Below are 25022 nucleotides of genomic sequence, written 5' to 3'. Positions count from 1 at the left end.
ATCTTAAATGCAAATCCAAGTATGGCATTCCAGAGGTAAACATCCTTCAGTGGCTGCTATTACCCCCTTATGCTTTTTCTTTGTAGGGAGAGGTAGTATGAGAAAGCTCTTCCACCCAAGTGTGAAACTTTTTCCAGCTAAATGAAATAATCAGAGGGGAACATTAACTCTAATACACGCCAACTCAAATATGTTAATATATTTTTAAGAAAGTGGTTATATTTAACAGTTTTTGCTATCACCAAAAGGAAAAATGTCACTTGTCATATATGAACTTTTCACTCAAATGATTCATAAATCTGTTTAGCAAAGTATTTGGGAGCATCTAGAATATTCCAAGCACTTGTCTATGCATTAGAGATTTAACAGTAAACAAGAGGACATGGTTTTAGCCTTCATGGAGTTTACAGTCTATTGAGGATATAGACAAGTAAAGATACAATGACATCACAGTATGACAGGGACTTGCATTAGAGAGAACAGGATTCTATAGGATCTAGAGAAAGGACATTTAGAGAGAATTGCCAGAGATATCTTCCTGAGGAGATTGATATCCAAACTGAGCTCAAAAAGAAGAGGATAAATTAGCCATGCTGATTGGAATAGCAATCTTGGCAAAGGAATAAGAAACTGACACATTCAAGGAATTGGAAGCAGCTCTGGATGAAAGAATGAACCAGGGCAGGGCTGGGTGGAGACAGAGAGGCCTAGAGAGCAGTTAGAACCCACTCATGCAGGGTCACAGAGGGACACAGCTTGACGGGCAGTTTGCTGACTTGAGGTGTCTGGGTATCCAAGTGAGACTTTCAGTGTGCAGAGCCTGCATTGTGAAAAATAAAGAATGATTTGATTTTGTAATTTATGATTTAGTTGGTAACTTATAAGTATTATTAAGAGGTAGCCAAATTTCTTGAGATCCTTTGGCTAGTATTCTAGAAAATAATGTTACATATTTATAATTCACCAAATGCTCTATCTGTAGCTCTCTTTCTCAACAAATTTTGGGATTATATGCTTAAAACATATTTTATTGATGGATTTTTTTTCCAATCCTAATTTCTCATCTTTAATTTCTTTGTACTTTTTTCAATCAGAAACTGATATTATTAAAAATGTTGTGGCCTGCCATGAAGAAGTACAAAATAGAAAAAATAGGTTATTTGGCATCTCATTAAGAGTCAATTCTGTGGAAGTTTGATTCCCTATGCTTGTCAAAAGTTGTTAAAATATTGCTTGCCTTTTTTGAATATAAAATGTGGGCAGACATGTAGCAATATATCAAAAAAATGACACTTCATCAAAGAGGGCTTTCATGGGAGAATGTTCTGAATAAAATTTTTTCTTTTAAAAAGAACCCGACCTGCTTAACATTCCAAAGCAAACACAAAGGAACACAGAATGCGTGAACTTCTTGCCAGTCACAACAGTCAGTTTCATTTACCCTTCAATAGTTTTTTTATATTCCAAAAATTGTTCCCCAAAATAATTATCAGTTTTATTCCATAATAACCATGGTTTGAAATAAAATAAAAAGAGCCTAGACCCTCCACAAAATGGATTCTTTTCAGACTTACCAGCACTTCCAGTAGTATGAAGATGACATTGTTGGTTGTGTCTACCATTAGACTCAATGTAATTATATGTGAAGCAACAATTCCCTTATCTATTAGGAACACTTGCTGAGGCTAACTACATTTCACTGTCTGGCAGATGAAATACAGAATTAAAATCTCAAACTAGTTTCTCAAGTTTTTTTTCCTGCAGTCATTTTAAAATATTTTAGCCTAGGGGAAGATGGTAGCCAGAAAAGAACAGAAAACAGATAGTATTTAAAGGCCTTAGCAAGGCGAACAAAGCAGATGTGCCTGTAGGTCGACCTCTACTTACTCTTCAAATAGTACCTCTCCATTATGATTAGTTTGTGATGGTTCCAAGGTTTCAATCCTTCTAAGGATGTCTGGGACTAAGATAATGGTTAGTAGTTGAAATGCTAAAATGAAAATCAATAGATAATTGGCTTAGATCACAATCTCATACCATCTTATCTAAATAGGAGGGATTCTTGCAGATGTTACCTACATCCCTTGCAGAGAGTCACCTAAAAATCTAGCTTTGGAATCAGAATTATTCATCGTTTAGGGCACCAGGGAGAAGGACTGAAAGAAAGAGATACAGAATGCTGCTTCAGTTACCACACAGCTAAAAGGTATCCTGGAATGCCACATAATAGTATTAGTGTGAAAGGAAGAGACCTATCCAACACAACCTTGATGTGTAAGCTGAACCTGCTCAGAATTTGAATTCCTAAAGGGTGGGAGAGGTTGCAAAAGGTTTGAGCTAATATCAGAGAATGACAGGAACAGACTACCTCATAAAGGCTCAGTGGAGAGTGGGATGCCCAGGTTTTAATAAATATTAGAAAATTCTTCATATACTGGTTTGAGAGACTAATACTTGGAGCAATAGATTTTAGTTACTAACAGCCAAGTCATATGTGTTACCTTCACCTTTTAATTAACTCTCACTATTGTTGTAAGGAAGAAATATTTTGTGGTGGTGGTGGTGGCTGTATCTCACAACTGAAAATACCTTTCTTAGACCTCTGCAGTGGAAAGCTGGGAACAGTGAGGTGCAGAGCTACGGAGTGAGGCTCTATATCCTACCTCTGTCACTTACTAATTCTGTGACCTGGGCAAGTGCCTCCCTGAGCCTTACTGTGTTCATCTATAAAATGGGTCAATAATACACCCCCATTAGGCATTTAGTTCAGCATCAAATACATACTTAGTACCTAGTAAGTAGTAGCAATGTCAATAATAGATATTAAAGTTACACAGCAGTTTTAGCAGTTTTGCCCACCTAGCACCCCAAGGTCTGTAGGATATTCATGGATGTAGTTTCTCACTGCACCAGGAAACCCATTCCAGATGGCTACTGTCAGTGTTTTAGAATTTCCTTATGTTCTATAGATCAGGAAAAATTATTCTATGTTACTGCCTGTTCTCTCTTGGTTCCTATGTAGATAAACCATGTTGTTTATAAGAAGTGAAAATCAGAACATTTCTTTGAAAACACTTTCTAGTTTCATTATCAAACAGATTCAGAGAAAGTATACTGATTATTACATACTTATGAATCATCTGCTAAAAGCAGTGGTTTCTCCTAAGTGCATTAAAGCCAAAATCACATTGTAAAATTTAGATCCCTTTAAGGTTTAAACAATCATATCCTTGACTATAGGCAATTATTGCCCAGGAGGTTAATGTACATATCATATGTACAAAGGAAACATTAATGGTATATCAATATTTGATTCTACTGCATATTAGCCATTCTAGATACCCTGCAGTCATACCTAGTATAAATGGCTCACTAATGGTTCACAACTGAAACCAAGAGAAGATGCAAACTGATCCTAATTTATTTTAATATTAAAATTTCACAGTACATTTTAAGCTTTTTTCTAAATTAATTAATTTCAAAATGGATGAGGTAGTAACACTGAGGTTTAGCTAATTATGTTTAAATTAAATATAAGCATTTAAAGTAACCATTTTAATTAAATACAAAAGACTCAGGCAACTAATCATTAAAACTGGAATTGGTAACTTGAGATTTATCATTCTGAAACCACTTATACCATATTTCTAATGAATTCTTTCCTCTACTTAAATGAAAGACAAAATGTATCTCCCCAACGTGGCAGCTAGTAAGAGATAACCCTTTCTGGGGTCATGGTTGTCAATTTGAAATTGAATCAGAACAAAAAAAATCTGCTCTACTACAGTCTCTGATGTACAAAACTGTTATTATTATTTGCTAAACCATTTTCAACTTGACTTTTATTTTAGTTCCATACACACCTAAGAAAAAATTCTAAAATTTATAATAGCATTTCCTTACTGCAAAGAAAATGGATATATTTTGTTAAAAAAAAACTATACTAATACTGGGAGCAATAGAATAATGAAGCTTCATTTTATAAATGGTGACTATGTACTCCAAAGTTTATATTTGTATTTTACTTTTTACTTCACTTAATTAGAATAACAAAGCTGCATCTACTTACAGCTCTGAAGGCTAAATGTTATCTATTGCTTTTCTGTGTTCTGTAATTGGTACACATATTAAGAATCTAAAGGAGAGCAGTGCCTCTGCTGGCTGAGAAGAGTGATTTAAAGGCAATAAGCTTGCTTTGTTCCATGTACTAAATACCTGCAATTACTGATTGTCACATTTTTCTTCTGTTGTAAAAACTGAACTAATTGAAGTACTGCCCTTAGGAGACAAATTCTACAGTGTAATGAATGCTGAGTGCCCTCTTGAGTTTAGCATTTAATTATTCATAATTATAATGATTTCTGTTTATTTGGGAGCTTCAGAAATAATTCTCGTTTATCAAATAAATTGAGAAGCAGAGTAGTTGAGGCTTTGTTTTGCTTTGTCTTGTCGAGGTCAGCAGGCCTACAGACACGCCCAAAAGTTTTCACTGGTAAAGGAGCCAGTTTTCTGGCTAATAAGTGGACACTAGTGATGTGTGCCATGTCCTAAAATAACTAAATGTACTTTTTCTATTCATTCTCTGGTTTCTCTAGAACTATTCAGGCAACTTGAGATTGTGAGGTAGAGTTGATGAAGAGTCAAGTGGAAGGACTGGAAATACTGTATGAAAGTTTGTTAATCAGAAAAGCGACAACTGATTTGGTAGCTGGCTATTAGCCTAGTGTATACAATTTTAAGGTCTTTTTTCTTTTTTGAAGAGGTTTTGTGTGTGTGTGTGTGTGTGTGTGTGTGTGTGTGTGTGTGTATGCATGCTTTGCCCCCTAAATTACAAGGGGCCCAAGTACAAAATGGATATACTGATCTTTGGACTGGAATAATTTTTATGTCTACTATTATCAAGTATATATTAGTGATCATAATGTATTGGACCTGATTTATTACAATCTATTTAGCTGTCATATACACTCTTAATAATAACCTGAAATAACAATGAAATATTGCTTTTTATAAAAAGTTTGATATTGCAAATCTGTTTCATTTTCCCATCTCTTTCTTTTTTTTCTATCCCTTTAATATGACAATAGAGCCAAACATTTTCTCTGCATCTAGACAATTAGTCAGGTCTCCTACAATCTATATTCAACTGAGGAAGAAGCAGAAATTGTTTGATTTATTCAAGTTGTAACAAAGATAAGAATGATTGATATGGATAATCATCATATGGCTATAAAAAAGGCCAGTCTGAAGATACACAATATGTTGCATTATTTAAAGAGAGTACATTTGAACACTCTTACCTAATAACCTCAGCAGTCAGATCAGAAACAAGGTTCTGCCACAAGAACATTATCTGGAAGTAGCCCCTAATTTGTAAGTCCATCTCTGATCAAAGGGAATTAATAATTACATATTTCAGGGTTAGACTCAAATGTGATCTCTGCTCTTTATCAGCAAATTATTCAATAAAGGGACTATAAGTAGCATTAAAAAAAAGTTCTAATCATCTACAAAATATTTCTCTTTCCCACAACAACTTTATAACCACAACTACTAAGAAACAACAGAAGAATAAAATTTAAAAAAAAAAGACTAATTGGAAAATCATTTTGCCCCTATCCCCACCCCCAGGTGCTCACAAGCAGGAGACAAGCCAAAAGGGCAGGCAGGAGGTGCGAAGGTGTGAGAGGCCATAGACTATCCACCAGCCAGGTCATCATCGCTGGAACAATCAGGAAGTGTCTGAATGTAGGTATGTACACTCTTGTGGTCTTTTGTCTGTCCTTTCCTTCCATGCTGTACACCTGCTGCCTTATCAGCCTTTTGAAAGCACTGCTTGGCACCACTTGGCATATGTGCACACACAGCCACTCCGAACCCTCCCCCACCCCCCACCCCCCCGTGGCTCTCCAGTAGGAGGTCTGCCCTCCTCTCTGGTCTCTAAAAACATCCTACAAGATGACCTTAAACCGCCTCCTGCTCTCTAGGCTGAGCTCTCATATAGAAAGTATCTTCTCCACTGACCTACCTAAGCACAGAAAACTTTGTCCTTACTGTCCCCACTATCTGAAATAATGTTCCCAACTCCTCTTTGCTGGTTTTAGTTCTGTTTTCCCTTGAAGACCCAAGTTAAGTTCCACCAACATTACAAAATCTTGCTGACTCCCACATCCCAATGATTTTCTTTCTTCCAAACCTCTGGAGAGCTTGTAGTGAATATCCCTTCCCTGGCATTTGACTGCCTGCGCCATGTGTTGCCTTTTCTCTGTGCCTATGTCCTGGGTCCTCAGTGTAACTATTTCTGGAAAGGCAGGACCTGTTTCATTTTTTATATCAGAATCCAGGGCAAGGAGAAATGGGCAGGTAATGAGCTGCTCCAATGGGGGCATCAAAATGGAGGTGGTTGAGAACACAGAGAACCTGGAGCTGGACTGTTTGAGTTGGAATTCCTGCTCAGCTGGGTGACCTTGGCAAGGTGTTTTTGTAGTCACTGATTGTTTTTTATTGAGGTATAGCTGGCATACGATATTATTTTTGTTTCAGGTGCACAATGTAGTGATTTCACATTTATATACATACAAAATGTTAAGGGTTTAAAAAAAAACTCTGTGCTTTAATTTCCTCATCTCTAAAAGAGGAGTAATAATACATTCATCTCCTTGAATTATTGTGAAGTTTAAATGAGTTGATAAATAAAAGGGGTAGAATATTTTTATAATATTGAATACTCAAAAATTGTCACCACTATTACTGTATGTACAGAAGTATTCCATCTCAGTTAATTTTCTCAATAATGCTATAAAATAGATGCCATCATCCCCATTCTGAAAACAGGAATCCTGTAGCTCTGAGAGGTCAGGTCACTGCTAAAATGGCAAGAAGAATCAGAATGAGACTAAAGCCCTTGCTCCTAACACCCGAGCTGTTTCACTTCGCACATTGCCTCACATGCAGGAGCCCAGTGACTAGTTACTATCAATAGTGATGAAACTTCCTCTGTTCTCACAGTTTAAACCAAACTATGCTGAGATTTCACTAGATTTGACCTTTTAAAAAATATTTCAAAGGGAATATTTTTAATTGAGTGTAGATGTTTTCCTTATGGGCTAATCCAAATAGGGTGTAATCAAATTACTTTTTTTTTTTTTGGTCTGACACAGAAATTAAAATGCAACTAAATAAGTGTTTTTGTACCCAAGCACTGAAGGAAAGGATAGAGAAGATACAAAATGGGTCTCCCTGCCCTAGGATATTTTATGACCTAGGTGACTCAAGTAATGCAAACAAAGCAGAAATATTTCATGCATTTTGTAACCTTTCATTCCTAGGTTCTCTTGAGATTAGCTCTTCTGTGCTCCTTCCCTCACCCCACAGAGTAATGCAAGTTGGACACAGTAACCCTGTACAAAAGTAACACTTCGGGGCTTGGTGGAATGTGCTATTCAAGAATAAACTGTAAATTTACAAGTTTTAAGATCATTTTATTCTATTTGAAATTATTTTGGAGAATTTACAAAGAATTCTGTTAACCTGGCAGAGTAGCACCTCTTGGAATCCCTTTATTTCCTAGGAGATCATCAGCCAATGCGGCTCCAGTCACTGCCAGACTCCCTGGCTGCTGCTTCACTTGTGTGTCTGTAGCACTGAGCACTGGGCTGGGATGTAGCAGATGATTGATAAGCCCTTAGTTAAATTACATTTTGTCACCCTACTGATACACTAAGTATACTCTGCCCACCTAGCCCACTACCAGGCTACACAGTGACTTCAGAGATCCTCTGCAGACCTAAAGAAACTCCTTCCGGGCAAGTATTGCTGAAAGAGAAGATTAGAGGAACTAACATTTTTTAACATGCTTAATTTAGGATTTTTACTTTATATGTAACATTTTATTGAATCCTCAAAGTAACACTGTGAAGAAGGTACAGTTATCCCCCATTTACCAACAAGAAAACTAAAATTTAGAAAGTTTAATCAACATATTCAAAAATCAACAGCTGGTGAGAAAGAATTTCCAAGGCAAGTCTAATCCAAAGACACGCAAACGATGAGGTAGTGATGGAGGTGAATGAGGCCCCGACTCGGAGTCACGAAGCACATGCTACATTCTGACCCCCTACTTAGAGTGACTCGGTCACGTCACACAACCTCCTCAGGCCTCGGTTTTCCCCAGCTCATGTGACATTAGTATGAAGATCCATATATTTTATTTGTAAAATGCCTTTGAAATTATTGATGACACTCTAAACATAAATTATAGTTATGGTTCTGGCGAATGTATACACTGAAACAGTTAAAAAGTGTCAAAATGATCTGAAATCCCTAGAAGGTTATGGGAAGAAGGTGGAAGCAATGAAAGGGAGCAAAGACCAAAGATGAAGACACACCATGCCTGTGTAGGGATTCTGGGAAAGATCTAGAAAAGATTGTTCTAGTACCAGGGCTGCTCCAATGCTGTTCAGTTATCAGTTATTCAGTGGCAGTTAATCTCATCATATGTTATATCATGTTTTAATTATAGGTGTAATAGCATTATCACTAAACCAAAGACCGGACATAGTACAAAATACTGGAAACAGGACTGGTGCCTTTTACTTTTTATAAGTAATAGTTGTGTGGCAAACTACTTACTTGAAGGATTAAGAGTAATACTACCCTTAAATACATGGTTCTAAAAGTATGTGTGCACTTCCCAGAGTACTTTAAATACCCTAGGGGCTTCGTTGAGATCCAGCATGCTGCTTCCTGAAATGATCTCTTCAAAAGTTTTTCAGAGGAATTAATGGCACTTCAAATTGTGGTTGATGTCTGCTGTTGACCTTGTAGATGTTGAAGGGAAGTAAATGTGTTTGTTGAGTTATTAAGCATGTGTTTCAGTTATTATAGTAAAAACAGCTCAGTCTTATAAAGCTGCAGGTGCTTTTCATTTCTTAGCATTTAATTGCATTCCCACTGTGTTTAGATAATAAGTCATTAATCTCAGCGTGTGACCTACTGCATGTATTTACATTTAAAGAAGTTACCCATTTGTTTCTTCTGATTTATCTACAGGGTAAGTTCTATTAACTACCAGATTTTTAAAAATTGTATTTCATTTTGAATGAGAACAGGCAACCTAGATGATTCTTTAAACAGTATTCAAGAATTCAGAGAGAAATTAAGAGAACACTTTCATAAGTGTCTTTTTCTCAAAGCCTGCCTAGAAGAGGCTTCAACATCCAAGATCTACTGCTGAGATGAAAAATCTATGATCAATTGCTCAATTTCATTTGACTGATTTCAACTGTCAAGTATTTCTGAAAATATAGGCCTATGACAATAATAGACTCCTTAATATTTGCAGTTTATCATTATCATTAATTATTAAGTATCTTGATGGTAATGGATTGCAAGGATGATGATTAATGTAATACAGCAACAAATGGCTAATTTAGGGAACATTTTTAGAGTATAGTCCTAAGGCATAAAGGTATTTTATAAACTGTAAGTCACTATATGAATAAAGGATATGAATAAAGGATAATTTTGTAATACCAAATTATGTTTTTCTTCAGAGTAGGGAAATACAATGGAGAAAATTTTTCCTATTTCTGTTACTTAAAAAATATTCATGAGCACAGGTTCTTCAGTACACAGCAGGATAGCACCCATCTGAGAGATAGCTCCTGAGAATTATATCTGCCATTCATAGAGTGCCTGCTTGATGCTGGACACTTTAAAATAGGTCCTTCTTCGTCTTCAAAGTGTCCCTGCAAGACATGTTGTTTTCCCTGCATATCCTTTTCATCTGTGGGGCTCAGGTGGGTTAACAAATAAATAAGTAAATTAGTAAATGGTAGTGCCACAATTTAAACCCAGATCTTTTAGACTCTTGCACTCATGCTCTTTGCCTATTAGGAAAGCCAGTTGCCTCCGTAAAGATAGGAGGTAATGGGTGAGAAAGAAAACTCTCAAACCAAAAATGATAATAATCGCTACCATTTATCAATGTGCCAGGTACTGGGCTAGAGTTTGTGCAGGAGAACTGGTAAAGACAAGGTCATAAAGGAGGTGAGGCCGGCCAGACAGCCAAAGGCTTTGGATTCCAGGTGATGGGTGTCATTGAGGATTTTGAGCAGGAGAATGGCCTGATTAAAACCATGCTTTAAAAGAGATTAGTTTAGCAGGACGAGGCAGGATGGATTGGTGGAAAGAGAACAGGAGCAAAGAAACTACTGCAATAATTCACTTCTAAGGTGATGAGGTTCTGGGCAGATGTGACAATGGGAATAAAAGAAAAGAAATGCAAGAGAGTGCAAAGAGAGATCAGAGAAAAGGTAATGACTGGATATGGGAGAGGAAGATACACAATATATTAACTTGAAGTTCATTTTGGGAACTTTCATAGTTTACCAAGTATATAGAGTTCATTGGATATAATACATAATATTCATAGGCTGAGATGTCATTGGACTCAAGGAAGATCTTGCTTTTATTCAATGTAACATTTCTTCTAGCCTAATCTACAGAGAAGTTCTGCTTTTCAAGAGATAATAAAATACTATTATTAAAAATGCCAGAAAGAATAATGTAGCTTTATGTTGTTATAATAATAATAAATAATAAAAACTGCAGTTATAGATTGGCAGCATAATTAGATGACTGACAAAAATTGAGCTAAATAGTGATGTTTAATTTACCTCCAAAATTGCAATATATTACTTTAGCTATTGTTATATTTTCTATCAAATTTACTTTTAAAGAGTCTTAACTAATTGCCTAGAGTAGATTATTTTCAGAAATACATTGATATGATTCTTTAGTAGTTTGGGGCTTATTTGTTGTCTTCCTCCTGAAATTCATTTCATTACTTAAAAATGTCCTTGTATAATAATTATTTTACTTCACAGATGGGAAAACTGAGCCATAGAAAAAGTGAATTAATGATTATCCAAGACAGTATGTGAGCTCAAGAATCTATCTTTCCTGCGGGTCCAGTGGACTATGTAGATAAAATATACAGAGAGTATATAGAGAGAAAGAAATCAATATTCTTTTAACTTGTTTAAGTTTAGTAAAAAATACCCAGTGCCAGGCAAATGAACCTTCTTTCCTAAAATACACACACACACACACACACACACACACACACACACATGCATTCCATTGCATGAAATATTATATATTTTTTGATATACAGATATATGATGTATATATACCAGTTCAAAAAACAAGTGTTATTTTAATATTACTTCGATGCTATTTTTAATGCCTCAGGTAAAACATATTGTAGCTTCTAATATGAATTCATTCCCCACTTAGCATTGTTAAAAATATTTATGATCTGGTATAGAGCAAAACATATTGTTATCCATTTTCCTCAGCTTTGATATAAAAGCAGTCTTCAGCTGTTTTCTAGGGCAAATGTTGTCAAAGTTTGATGGTAATTTATATTGTCAGTCCATTAAGTTGATTTTATGGCAGCCAACACAACTATTGTCCATTTATGAGAAACCCGAGGACCACTCTAGGTCTCTGTGAAGGCCGTTTGATACCTGCCCTCTCATATGGCTGACCTTGAGGGGAGTTGAATTTAGAAATTTATGGCAAACACCATAGAGGAAGACCTATTTGCAAGATTCACTGTCATTTAGTGCTAAATGATCATTGCTAAGTCCAGAGACAATCTGAGCTCCTGACAGAGCAATCCCATAAAAAATATTGCCTACCCACCCAGGTGTCCTTTCCAATTATCTGGAGTAGAAATTAATACTTTTAAAAGCTGCTAGTTTTTGAAAGCTTATTACAATTTATTCCAGTGGTTTCTTTTGCACATTATGATGAATTAGTTTATTATGCCATTATTTTCCATGTCAGCTTTTTTAGAAAATTGAACCGTAATGTTGAAACATTAGTGTGAATGGCAAACATACTATTTTACAACTGAGTAATATATTTCTTTGAGAAAAATGTGCTCAGTTTTTAATAACAGGTAATTTTATGTTTATGTTCCCTAATGCTGTTGTCAAGTATTATTTATTTATGTTTGGTAAGAACTGGAGAACTTTCTTTTAAAATGTTAATGGTGGTTTAGACAGATTTTAGAGTCATAGTAAGAATATATTACTTAAAAATAGAAATATAAACTGTAAGTGTTTTTCCCTGAAATCTAATATTTTCTAAGGTTTTCTTGACACCAATTTAATATATGGTTACTTCCAGGGAGAGTAACACTTCTGTCTTTATTCTTCCTCTAACTGTAGTTGGCAGGAGGAGACTTTTCATTTTTCCAGGGTTTTAATGACTTTCAAGTTTTTCTTTAATAAAGCTTCCTTACCAAAAATGATTTCTTGCTTCATAAATCATTTAGTAATATCCTATCATTTACAAGTATTTTGTAAGTAATATTAATTAATACTTTGATAGCAATTAATTTTTTTTGTTTTTCTCTGTTATATGTTTACTAGATAATAAAGAAGTATAGGTAGTTTCTTATTTACCAGGTATTAAAAACATACTTATTGTAGTACTGTGTGACAAAGATTGATTGAAAGTACTCTAAAGAGTGCTCAATGTACTATATTCTTATTCATATAGAAAATATATTTTGAATGCCTATGACATGCCAGGCATTACATAACTGTGTGGAGCTGGGACATAGCCACAGCAACATTTTAGAAATTCAGTCTTTTCAAAGACACTTTCTATCCCTTTTCCTCTTTCTTCCTCTTCTGGTATCCCTATAATACGAATGTTTTTCCTTTTGTATTGGTCACATATTTCTCTTAGTGTTGTTTCATTCCTGGAGATCCTTTTATCTCTCTCTATGTCAGCTTCTATACGTTCCTGTTCTCTGGCTTCTATTCCTTCAATGGCCTCTTGCATCTTATCCATTCTGCTTATAAATCCTTCCAGGGATTGTTTCACTTCTGTGATCTCTTTCCTGACATCTGTGATCTCCTTCCGGACTTCATCCCACTGCTCTTGCATTTTTCTCTGCATCTCATCCCACTGCTCTTGCATTTTTCTCTGCATCTCATCCCATTGCTCTTGCATTTTTTTCTGCATCTCTGTCAGCATGTTCATGATTTTTATTTTGAATTCTTTTTCAGGAGGACTAGTTAGGTCTGTCTCCTTCTCAGGTGTTGTCTCTGTGATCTTTGTCCTGCCTGTAGTTTTGCCTTTTCATGGTGATAGAGATAGTCTGCAGAGCTGGTACAAGTGACCGCTGGAAAGAGCTTCCCTTCTTGTTGGTTTGTAGCCTTTTCCTGGGAGAATAGCGACCTCTAGTGGCTTGTGCTGGCCAGCTGTGCGCAGACAGGGCTTCTGCTTCCTGCCCAGTTGCTTTGGGGTTTATCTCCACTGTTGCTGTGGTCTTGGCCTGGCTGGGGCTGTTCCTCCAAAATGGTGGAGCCCCCGTTAGAGGGGGAGCAGCCAGGAGACTATTTATCTCCGTAAGGGGCCTCTGTGCTCCCTGCTGCCCAGGGGGGTAGAGTGCCCAGAGATCCCCAGATTCCCTGCTTCTGGTCTAAGTGACCTGTCCTGCCCCTTTAAGATTTCCAAAAAGCACTCTCCAAACCAAAACAACAACAGCAACAATGAGAGAGGGAACAGTAAGGAAAAAAAAAAGAAAAAACACGCGATTTTTTTTTTTTTTTTCCTCAGGTGCCGGTCCCAGGCACCCGCGCACTGGTCCTGCTGCCCTGTCTCCCTAGCACCAGGGTCCCTGTCCTTTCAAGGCTTCCAAAAAGCACCCACCCACCGGTCCCGCAGGGAAGGAACGCTCAATATTCTTGGTCCTCAGGCACTGGTCCCACGCACCCGCTCACCAGTCCCGCCGCCCTGCCTCCCTAGCAGGTATTAAAAACATACTTATTGTAGTACTGTTTTTGCCTTACAAATTATTTTTATCCAACTAGTCTTTTCATTTTTGTTACAAATATTTTTATCCCTATAGTTTAAAAAATATATACAACTCCACAAAATTCTGAATGCTGAGTAAACTGAGCGTGTAAGCAAATTCAGTAACACTGTGGAAGCTTTACATTTGTTACCTTCAATGCAACAAATGCTTACCAAAGGAAATATTGTGTTTTGTTTTCTCATCAAACACATTTGTTTCTTTAGCAAACATTTTCAATATTGAAGTATTTATTTTTTTTTATACAACTGAAGCAAATGTTAGTGTTAGCAGAATTAAGATTCACAACATTCCATAATTTTTCCCATTGTGCCAGAGAATTTCTTGATAATGCATGGGGTAGACAAGGGAGCACCAAAGTGTTTCTCTTTCTGGGGCTTGAGGTAGGGAGGGATGGTAGGGAGGAAGCTATTTTTTATTGGAATATACATACAGAAAAAAATGCATACACAAGATACATCTCAATGGATTGTCACACAGTGAGCCTACCTGTGTAACCAACATTCAAAGTCACAGACAGAAAGCCCCAGCATCTCGACAAACTCCAGAGTCCCCTTCCAATCAATCACCACCCCCACCTCTCAACCTAGTAACCATTCTTCTGATTTATGATATCAAAGATTAAGTTGGGCTAGTTTTTTTAATTTATATAAGTAAAATCATGAACAATTATGACTTCTTTTGCTCAGCATAATGTTTGAGATTCATTCACATGGTTTTACCTTATTATCATTGCTACACAGTATATTCTATTGTTCAAATATACCATATTTTATTTGCCCAGTGTTCTATTGATGATCACTGGACTGAACCCAGTTTGGGGTTATTGCACACACACAGAAAAAATGCATGTATGAGTATGATTATATATATCATTTGGTGAAAAATTAAAGCATTTTTATTGTTATATTCCTGGGAGGGAAATAGAGGATCTCAGGGTAGCTTTACAGTCAGCTTTTGTAGATACTGCCAACAAGTTTTCTGAGTCCTAGTAATCTTTTACACTTACCAGTCATTTCCTTTAGACCTCAAGCTTAAAAATATTTGGGGAGAGGGCATTATGCTCAGTGAAATAAGCCAGGTGGAGAAAGACAAGTACCAAATGATTTCACTCATATGTGGAATATAAGAACAAAGAAAACTGAAGGAACAAAACAGCAGCAGAATCACAGAACCCAAGAATGGATTAACAGTTACCAAAGGGAAAGGGACTGGGGAGGATGGATGGGAAGGGAGGGATAAGGGCGGGGAAGAAGAAAGGGGGTATTATGATTAGCATGTATAATGTGGGGGGGCTACCTAATTCAGTACTTGTATTGGCCTAGATTTTAACAAAACCAGATAATGAGAATCTGCTATTTGGTTTTCCATTATATTTCTCTGTTTGCATTTGCATCTGGATCTGACTGTTAATGAACCTGAGCATTCACATTTTATGCTAAATAATACAATTACAGTATCTGATGCAGAAGAGCTCAAATGTTTTCTGGTTTGCCCAGTCACATTCTTCCATATAATATATAATTTTTTGCCAGGATGATGGTAATAATTAGCCAAATGTAAAACAATCCCTCTCTTTGGTGTTCCTGGTTATTTTTACTGGAGTAGAACAGGGATTGTGTGGATACATCCCTTGTGACATGTTACACAAAACAAATATTGAATAGATTTTTGTTAAACACATTTATCCATTTATTGAGTAGGGTTTTGGGCGGGACAGAGAGGGCTGGGGATTGAACATAATCCCGGCTCTGCCAAATGACTGACAAAATCATTAATCTCTCTTAGCCTTATTTTCTTCATCTATAACATGACTAAAATAATGGTCTCTGCCTCATAGATCACTATGAAAACAAAATCACATAGCATGTGTGAAGCACTTCACATAGTGCCTGCACAATTGGGTGGTGTTATTATTATTGTTTTAATTTTAAGATGGATATTCTTCCAATATTTGGCTAAATATAGTAAAGATTATTTTGCTCATACTTTATGGATACACAGACATGCTATAAAGGCTAATTAGAAATTGCAATTAGATTCTATTTTTACTTATGTTAATTTTTCCACGAGTATTGAGTACCTACTCTATAATATGCACTTCACAAGACACAGGTGTTCCACGCAAACACTGCCCCTGAGCACACAGAGCTGATGTGGCTTTCAAATCCTCATGTAGTTAAAATGCAGTGGATCTAGGTATAAAGGGGAGGTCCAGACACTACAGACTGCACAGGAGGGGCAGTTCACTCCAGGAAGACTTCCTGGAGGAAGTCACAGCTCAGCTGACAAATGCACAGGAGTTAACCAAGGAAGGAAATGTGCAAGAACAAGAGCATACCAGGCAGAGGAAACTCTGCTGTCGTGCTAGACGACTGGAAGATTTTCAGAAAGACAGAAGCTTAGAGGGCTAGGAAGGAGAAAGAAAAGGAAATGTCAAGAAGAGGTAAGGCTAAGAAGACAAGCAGGGACTAGTCCATTAAGAACTTTGGACTTTATCCTGAGGATAATGAGAAGCCATTGGATAGTTTTAAATTTGAGTGCCTTGATCATATTTGTGTATTAGAAAGACCATTGTTGGTCCGAGTGAAGAATCGATTGGGTGGGAATGAGATGGGGAGCAGGAAGACCAGTTAGGGGGTGGCAGAGTAAACAGGATAGAAGAAAACGGTGGTCTCAGCTCAAGTTGCCACAGTGGGAAGAGGGAGAAGAGGGTGGAGAGAAGGTATCACACTAGAAAATCTTGGATGGTACCCACAGCCCTAGCGTGGACAAAGAGATGGATAGTTACGGTAGTCACTGAAGGCAAGAATGCAGAAGAAAAGGTGAAGGAGGAAGATGAATGCATCTCACTGGGGCATGTTGAGATTGAAGTGCTTGTGCAATCTAAGTGCAGAAGACCAGTAAGTGTTGTGTAAGTAATTTTCAGTTCAGGAGGGCATCTTAGATGAAGATATCAGCAACATGGTAATTACAGCAGCTGAGGACATAGGGTACGTTGCTTCAACAGTTCATAGAATGAGAAGAAGGCAGCCTAGAACAGAGCTGCCACTGAAGAGGAACAGCCACAGAGGCAGTAGGAAAATGTGAAGAGTGTGAGTATCATGGTGACCAGTGGATAAAATGTTTCTAAAGAAGGGAATGAGTGGTCAGTAGTTGCAGGTGCTGCCAAAGGTACAAAATAGGCTGCTACTGAGAACTGTAACCACCAGATTCAGCAACAAGATCTTTGGAAACTTTGCTAAGAAGAGGCTGGCTTTGTGCAAGTTAGGGTATAAATAATAAATGAAACATAACTAAGAATTGATGGAATTTCAAGTAAATGTATTACTAAATAGAACATTATATAACTTTATTAGTAAAATAGTTACACTAAAACCTGTTAAATACGTTTTTTAAAACTTAAGTGCAACATACAAAATGCATATCATTTTTTATCATGTTTTATTTTTCCTTAATGGGTTAGCATCACTTTTGATTTTACCCTTGAGTCAAAAATATTCTTTAAAAGGATATGGATTTTATGCCCTAACCAAATTATAAGAAACTTGCTTCTTAATGAAATTCAGCTGAAAATTCTGAAAAATCAGGAAAGGGGCTAGAGAGGAGATTCCCTTTGGAGAAATTTCTTTTGGAGATTTTTTTGTTAATATTAGGGAATAGGATGCAGAAGCTTAACATGGAGGAATTCCAATAGAAAAAAAGTTCCTGTCCTTGTATTTACATATATGGCGAGTGGAACTCAGAGAGAGAATAAACTTGGAGGAAAAGTCAGTGATTCATTATTGTGAGTTAAGAGGGGACATGTTATAAATCACAAGTAGGAGAAGCACAGTCCTGTTTTACCCTGTTGAAAATTAATTTTCCTCAGGATTTTTTTCCTGGTGACTGTTACTTGCAGTGTCATCCACACAGACCAGCCCATTCATTCGCACAGGCAGATCCTGCCAGCACAGCAGGGAAAGCAGAGTGGAATTGGTTTACGGGGGCTGCAGGGACTCTGTGAAAGCACTGCCCCCAGTTCAATCTAAAAATGTAGGGTGTGTTTTTCCTTGCATTTCTCATGTAGCTCAAGCCCAGTTTTGTATGTGAGATTTGTGTTTAAAAGAGATTTGAAACAGATAATGTTTGGGGAGTTTTTCTTTTAAAAATATGTAAGACCACTTAGGTGTATGTCCTCTCATGGTCACGGCATCTTCTCACTGTGGCTTTGCCTTTTCGAGGGTGAGCTAAGGAGCGGCTGCTTGTGGAGCACTCGGCAAGAATAAGATATTCTAGGAGAAAAACTTGATCTCTCCATCAGCACTGTGGATGGGAGGCTGCCCAGTCAAGAATGTGAATGTGGATGAGCATCAGACAATTCCGGCATCCGGAGGGGACAGCGTCTCAACAGTTGGGAGTGGGGGAGGAAGAAGAATATAATAACAGATACAGAAACAGACAACATTTGGAAAATTAGTAAGTGTACCAAAATTCCAAAAAAGTAGGTAAATATGCCAACCCATCGTCGCTTAGTGGGGTGTTGTTGAACAATATCCAGTTAGCTATACAGAAGCAGGGTAGACTCAGGCTATGACCTGGCACCCCCTCCAGCAAGACACACATCAGCTGGAAGTTCTCTGAGGAAATCTGACCAGGAGACAGAGCCCAGTATCTGAATGACAGCAGTCACCATGTTGCCAGAGACAAAGGGGGATGCTTTGACAGGCAAGTTAAGCAGAACAGCTGGAAATATTCAACCAAATGCATGAAGCCTCCTCAGCCACTGGCATCGAGTCAGAGCAAAACTTCAACTGCTTGTAGAGCAAAAAGGGACCAGAGGGGTTGGGGAAGACTGAAACTAACATGGAGTAAACTATAGCATGAGGTTCCCAGGCAGATTAAGTTAACAAAACTGAGATCCAGTAGATAAGACAAGGCAGAAGTCTTGGAATCACAACCCAATGCACAGGTGAAAGCCTCTAGTAGCAAAGGCTACATGGTGCTGAGCTCCTACATCCCTCCTGCTGAGATGTGAACTTACTGGCCAAGGGGCAGGCCACTTGGGATTGCGCCTGCCTTTGGAAGGTTGAGCCACAGCAAGAACTGTGGAGAGGCAGAGAACTGATCTCATGCTAACCCCTCTCACCCAACAAACTCTCAGCCAAACCCACTTTGGCCTCTGGATTTCCCTGGGCTGCAAGATAGGTGAGGAAAGTAAATCTGTAGAGTTTTCTGGAGGTTTCAAACTCTTCCTTCATTCGAAAAACCAATTCTTACTTAGCTCATATAGTTACAGAATTATTCTTAATTATCTAAAATTTTGTCTCTAACTGGATTTCGGTGAAGAATGATGTCCTCAAAGACTTAGAATTCTGAAGTTAAAAGTAAAGAAATTTAGAATGTAGTTTTACTAATAATAGCTATTGGAGTCTTAGAGCTGTGCAAACATGAAACACAACTGCTCACTTGCAAAGATTGAGTCTTTAAAAAAAAATTGTGTATTGATATTGAGAATTGATACCAAACTTTTCTTTTGAATAAATTGAGGAACATAAATTTGCACTTGCCAGCTTATAATTAAGTCAGCCACAGAGAATGGGATATGAAAGTAGAGCTGAATGCATTGAAGAGGAAAAGAATGACCTTCTGTATACTGGCAAGAACTTAGGTTTTTCTGTTTTAATTTACAGTTTGCAAAGCATTGAAATAATTTCCTACATTTTACATAATTTGATTATAAGTGTCTTCTTTCAAAGGGGCTTTGAATATATTGTAATTTCTTGGACAAATGCTTATTCAGAAGCTAGAGATTATTCATCTACTTACTGGCTTCCAGAAAGAGGTTGTACTGGTTCATTTAGGCAACTGGAATTCTGTCCACCAGAAAGCTAATCAACACGATGGCCAGTTACATTTATGAGAATTTCTTTTAAAGGCATTTAGTTTCAATCCCACAGATGGTAGCTGCAGTGCATTAGTTTCTGAGCCAGGCTCTTCTGTGTCCTATAGTACTTAGGAAGATTGCTGTTGCAGCAACACAATTATTCCAAATTCAGTGGGACTCAGCAGGGCTAAAACAAAGCTTTGTCATAACATTTTAATCCCATCTCACCTTCCCCTTTACTGGATAAACAATCAAACACCTGCTGATTCTGTTCCACATAATGAGAACATCTGAACAACAAAGATCAAAGAACACTGACATTTGATCTTCTGTTATACAGAAGATCTTTATTACATGGTTTCAGATAACTATTCTGTGGGTCAAGTCATAGTGCCCAAAATAAATAATACCAAAAAATCCTGACGTGACATGGTTCATTTGTAAGGCCTATCTATAACTTATCATCAACATTTTTAGGGCTTAATTCTATTGGAAGTAGCCTTCAGTTGAATGACTTGAAAAATGTTCATTTAAAACTGACAGGATTGAGAGAATATGTGTTCTCTGGATTTTTTTCTTCATGCTTTAAAAAAACTTGAAAAAGTGCAAGATAAAAGGATAGTAAGGATGTTTATCTTCCTAGTTACACTAGAATTCCCACTTTCAAGAGCTAGCAAAATACTTTGAGCTTTGAAAATATCCCAAACACAAGTTTTCCAATGTAATTGACATAAGACACTGTCAGTTCTGGATTTTTTTTTTCCTCCATGCTTACAATGAATAAGTAAATATGACCACAAGTGGCAATGCTTTCTTTCAGGGATTTACTGCAATTACTGAATATATTCCCTACGCTCAAGTATTACCTCCTTCTGTGGACCTTTTTTAAAAATATGTATTATAGAATGCAAGTCCCCCATACATTATCCTAGCATACCCAAATTGTCTGTGAGCCCCCAAAGACTTCATAAAACTGTTCCTGAATGAAAATGAAATGGGCTTTTTCCTCCATTTACAGTTTGCAAAGCATTGGATTTTAAGGCAGAAGTCTTGGAATCACAACCCAATGCACAGGTGAAAGCCCCTAGTAGCAAAGGCTATATGGTGCTGAGCTCCTACATCTGTCCTGCTGAGATGGGGACTTACTGGCCATGGATTACTATGCCCCTGGATTGCTAAATATCCATGTGCTTTCAAAGTCCCAGCTAGTCTTTGCATCCATAACAAAGTCACACACCACCTCTCCATCAGGAGCAGAGATATATCCCATTTGTGGCGATCTATGAACAAGCAGTCAGTTTGTCCAGCCCAACCCCATACTCTCACTGTGAAGCATTGGTGACGGAGGAGGACAACACAGTAAGATCCCCCATTCAGAGAAGAAATAATGGAAACACACAGCAGTCCTTGGTCCTCACCAGTGGTGGGATCCTGAAGCTCAGGAACTTGAGAGACTTTTGCCCTGCCAGGGAACTCATCCCCTTGGGTAGACTCTGTGGCCTCTGACTTTCCCCTCTGGAAGGTTCTTCCCTGCCCATTTTTCTCCTGAGGCACAGACGAGGTGAGATAGAGAGAATGAGATAGAGAGAATGCCTACTTTAGGGTCTAGTTTAAGGATTAAATGATACAGGTATTGTGGGCCAGATTTCTGCTTTCTTTAGTAATATGATTCCCTCAAAATGTAGCAGGTCAGGCCAGTTTCTCCCTAAGAGAAAGTCGATTACTTCGTTTGTTCTGCACATTTTGTTTTCGACCGCAGATGCTCTTTCACAGCCCGCACAGGGTGCCACCTCAGACAGCCTGCTTGGTGACTTGGGGGTCGGCCATCAGAAGAAGACTGTCTGCTGTAAAGGCTGCTCCTTGTGGAACTGTGATTTAAAGAGAAGAGGCAGTGCAGAAGCAACTGCATCAGGTTACTTTGGTCAGTTTTAATGGAAATGCTGTAGGCAATCTAGTTTCCAAATCAGACAAATTCCTTCTATTGAAAATGATGCAGCTTTGACCCTTTTTGTTAGCCAGTCTCCAATAACAGTTCACTTCAGTACAGCCTTGCATACATGCACCTTTTCTTCAGCTGTTTGTTGGTTTGAGGGTGATGAAGCATAATGGTACAGTTCAGTTAAGGCCACTGTCCACAAATCCTTTAAATTCAGCTATGGTAGGTACAACTCTAATATCAGAAATGGTCAGCCCAAGTCAGAGGGCTATGGCTTGGTGACATATGTCCCTGTTCCAGCTGAGTGAAGGCCTGGACCTTCCCATGGCACACCTACCTGACCATTCCCTGCGTCTGTGAGCTCCTGGGAAGTTTCCCCAGTGTATTCTGAAACCAGTCCCCTTCTGCAGAGGGCAGAGACCAAAGAAAGAGGCAGGCCACTCTGGGTTGGTAGGTGGCAAATTTAACAAGCAAAGGGAACAATATGAGACTTGTCTGGAGGGCAGCTGCAAGACCAGCCGATCTCTGCTACCAGAATCATAACACTTTCATAGAAGCCTTAACTGGGTTCAGTTATGTACACTGTCCAGATGGTCTCGACATCATACCACTATCTCAAGGCTCTGTCCTTGACTGTCCTCTGGGAGCAGAGAAAGCAGGCATAACCTACGTTCCTAAGGATAGGGGAAGGGACTAGAAGCCTCCAGTTGCTGGGGTCCTGCTCCTGGATAGACCAGGAGTGACATGTTCTCAAGGATGTCCCCCAGCACCCTCGCACACACAGCTTCACACACACAGACAGTCTGCAGCTGTGCGCTCAGCACTGTGTGCTGGCCCTGGTGCTCCTCACCCTGTGCAGCCCGTATACGGGCCCCTCCCATTCAGCCTCTGCTGTTCAGGCATCTGCCATTTCCTGTCCACATAAGCCATCCCTGCCACACTCCAGTTTCCATCCTAGTCAAGCAGGCTCTGGGTCTCCATGTGAGTATTCCCATCTTTCCCATCCTCTGATTTGGAAATTTGCCTTTCAGTCCCAGTGTTGCCATTTCATCCAAGCCTTGCCTTAAGCCAGGACCCAGATAGTCCAGACCCAGTACTGAGACCACTGCAAATAACACTTGAGATTAAACCAGAAGAATACTAAGCCACTTTGAGTGGGAATCTTCTGCAATAAACTCTATTCCTGAAAAGATAATGGAAAAACAATGAAAGGTGTCATTTTGTTTTGTTTCAATAAGGCAGTCTTTCAGCTACATGTGATCAAGGCCTTGAATGTGCAGTCAGGACAAAACTAGAAGTACAAAGTAAATCTCTGGGTACAGAACTTGAAGGAACATAGAGTACCTGAACCTAGTTTGTCTGGAAGTATAAGGTCAGGTTGAAGACGAAGATTCTCAGGGTAAATGCAGAGGGATGGCAAAAAACAAGGGTCAAGGAAGGGACACAAAGTAACAGAGAGTAGAGGAGCTGGGATGAAGCAGAGGTGAGCAGGCGAGAGTAATGTCCATGAGCATCAACTGAGTGTATTTGAAGGACTCAGACTCTATGGGCCAGGTGAGATTTCACCTGTGTAAGGCTGCCACTGTCTGGGTTCTGACTACAGTAGAATAACAAGCCAAGGTATGAGACACTGACTGAACAGCTGTTATATATCAGACATCACCATAGGAGCATTTCAAAGGTTGCTCATTAAATTCTAGAACCACCTCTTTGAAGTAGGTATCAACTCTTAGCATTTTACAGATGAGGAAACTGAACCATGACTCAGATCATATAGCTAGTAAGTGTCAGAGCGAAGATATGTTCCTTTGGCATCTACCTGATGCCAAAGGCTTGGCGCTGTCCATCTAGCAGGCATTAGAACATGTTTAAATGATCCGTGGATTTCATGGGACTGCTACACTCAGTTTCCATTTCTCTGTTGGTGTACCATGCCTTGATGGGAGGGCTTTCTCTCATCATTAAATGGTTGGGTTGGTCAGACTGTAGGAATTTCAGAGAAATTAATATTAGGTTCTTATACTCTGCATTTTACCAAAGAAAGTCCAAAGGCTGAAACAGATTTCTTTCTTTGTAATGTAAGAAAAAGGCCTTTGTCAGGCTTTGATTTATTTGTGAGATTTCAATCTTTGAACAATGACTGGTGGGAAATCCAGCTGGCAATGTAATCATTTCATTAAATGTATTGGTCTTAGGCCATTCAAAAGCAATGAGAGGTCTGTAATTGTATTCCGTCAATGTTTGGGAACACTTCATGCTTGTCCAAAACAAAATGAAACTCTTTCTGCCTAGAAATACAGGACAGTAGTTTCGCTGGCACTCAAATCATCCATCTGGCCAGGAGCAGTTATGGGCCAGTCATGCTCAGGCTCCAGAGCAGAGGGTGGTGAGCATGCTGCCACAGAGAATGTCTGCAGTGAGGTGTGTTGCCTGCCAAACTCTAGCATTGGAATACCAACAACATTATATGCCTGATCACCTCCTATTCTGCCATGGACATGAAAAAAATTCCTAAGAAAAACACAAATCTAGAAGAGAAATGAGGCAATGTTGATATACAGTGATTCCCGCTGAATACAACAGTGATGACCACTAATATTCCAGAGGACATTTGCATACTCCTTTTTACATGCATTGTGCTGTGCACCTGGTGGATAGTAACTCATTTAAACCTTTAAAACAATTTTGTGAAGTAGGTACTATTGTGATGCCAACATTAGGGACACAGAAACTAAGGCATATCTAGTAAAAGTGACCACTGAGATTGTGCTCCTGGTTTGAAGGGCCTGTTGACAAGACAGATGTAATGAGTAACAAGTACTTCAGAGTCAGTGAAGGGAAGAGAGAGATCTCAGTCAGCTCACACACGGCTTACACCAACTCATTGCATTCCTCCCTGTGGCCACCATCTACCACTTGTAGCTCTCCTCCAAAAACCTGAAAATGTTTCTCTGTGAATATATTTAGGTAAGGAATCTGTGATAATGAGGCAGGAAATGGTGAGTGAGATGGGAGGATAACTTTTACCTAAAAGCAATCCAAAGGGAATGATACGATTCTCTGCAGACCTCATCCCTTCTTATTCCTCGTTCCCTGTCAATGAATGGGCACATAGGAAAGCCCTGACATGGACTTTTTCCTTGCATAGAGTTTATAAGATTAAATCAGTTAAATGCTGTTATTTTAGACTTCTTAGACTGTGACATAGTTTTATTATACAGAATACTTTTCTGTAATGGCATTTACCATAATGTGTGGTTTTACCTGTAGAGTTTCCACATGGAATGAATTCTTAATGAAAAAGGTGAAGAAAGAAAGTT

At 38.4% G+C, this 25022-nt stretch overlaps 1 protein-coding gene across 2 annotated transcripts in view; it reads left to right on the top strand.

The window, feature by feature from the left end:
- The first annotated feature begins 5672 nt into the window (after positions 1-5672).
- The window catches only part of HS3ST5 (heparan sulfate-glucosamine 3-sulfotransferase 5), a 133097-nt gene continuing 113747 nt past the window's right edge, over positions 5673-25022 (top strand). The window contains exon 1 of one of the 2 annotated variants that reach the window (XM_037017622.2): positions 5673-5752. The gene's annotated coding sequence lies outside the window, so the exon portion shown is untranslated. The remainder of the gene's footprint in view (positions 5753-25022) is intronic. The other variant, XM_037017623.2, reaches the window with a different exon arrangement.

The sequence above is a fragment of the Manis javanica genome, chromosome 13 (genome assembly GCF_040802235.1).
Source record: "Manis javanica isolate MJ-LG chromosome 13, MJ_LKY, whole genome shotgun sequence".
Taxonomy (NCBI): Eukaryota; Metazoa; Chordata; class Mammalia; order Pholidota; family Manidae; genus Manis; species Manis javanica.
Note: the sequence above shows the minus strand (reverse complement) of the source record. Positions and strands in the feature narration are given on the sequence as shown.